This window comes from Notamacropus eugenii, chromosome 6, assembly GCF_028372415.1.
Source record: "Notamacropus eugenii isolate mMacEug1 chromosome 6, mMacEug1.pri_v2, whole genome shotgun sequence".
NCBI classification, from domain to species: Eukaryota; Metazoa; Chordata; class Mammalia; order Diprotodontia; family Macropodidae; genus Notamacropus; species Notamacropus eugenii.
In genome coordinates, this window is record NC_092877.1 from 146506531 (window position 1) to 146507966 (window position 1436).

Here is a 1436-nt window from a genome sequence, read left to right on the forward strand (position 1 = left end):
AAGCATAGGTGAAGACGTGTGTGTGTGTGTGTGTGTGTGTGTGTGTGTGTGTGTGTGTGTGTGTGTGGACTGATGAGAATGGTTTCAGACATGGAGGTCATTATGGATTCCGTACAGGTATATTGGGAGTTTTCTTTTGTGCATGCCTCTTGCATTTTATTATCTTTAAAACTACCCTTGGTGAGTTATGATTTGGCTACAAGTGCAGAGAGAGGAAGAGCTTATATTGCTGCTTAAGCTACTAGATATTTTCTTCCAGATATGGATTTTAAATTCACCTTTGTGGTTATGAACTCAGATTTTTTTTCTTGCCCTGAGCCATTGAATTTGTTGTCAAGACTAGTCAACATGATTTAATTACCCTTTTGCAGCATTCTCAGCTTTCTCTTTGGGGTTCTTATCCACTACCTACTAAATAAGGGGTAAAGCACAGAGTGATTATATATCCTTGTCTCCGTGACAATGTTTGTACAATTTTAGCATGTCAACCTTTTTAAAGGAAATATATATTTCTCTCTGTGTGTATATATGTATATAAACATGTGCATGGATACATATACAATAGTTTTGTTGATGTTGTTTAGTCATTTCCATCATGTCTGACTCTATGTGACCCCATTTCTGGTTTTCTTGGCAGAGACAATGGAGTGGTTTGCTATTTCCTTCTCATTTTACAGATGAGGAAACTGAGGCAAGCAAGGTGAAGTGACTTGCCCAGGATCACACAGCTAGTTTCTGGGGCCATATTTGAACTCATTTCATATATATATATATTTCATATATATATATATATATATTTCATATATATATATGTATATACATACATACATATGTATATATACATACATACACACATATGTAGTATATATGCACGTAGATGTATGCATATACATACACACATACATGTATATATAGGAATTTTACATTCTAGATAGTAAAGTATATTGTATAATTAATTGTATTAAATTATATTATAAGTTATGTGGCCACTTAATATATATGATGATATGTATTACATGGTTAATTTAATTTATATTGTGTCACATATCATCATATATCAGGTATCATCATATCGTATAATCATATATCATATCATCATATTACATCATAAATCATGTTTGAAGTATTAATATCAATGACTAATAAATCCCTATCAACAATCAATTCAAGCATTCATTCATTCATTCATTCAATATCAGTATGTTACAGTGGAAAGACTTTGTGGTTAGTACCCTACCTCTGAAACTTACTAGCTATGTGGCCATTAAAGCACCCATAGTATGTACATTGTGTTCTTGCAAGAGTTAGGTCCTACCTCCATGCCAGCTAATATCACATCCACTATTGAGGGATAATGACTACTTCGCTCATGAAATGATGTTTCTTGTTGCTTTTTAGTGCACAGAGAAGGCAACCTACCAAGTACCTTGTCATTG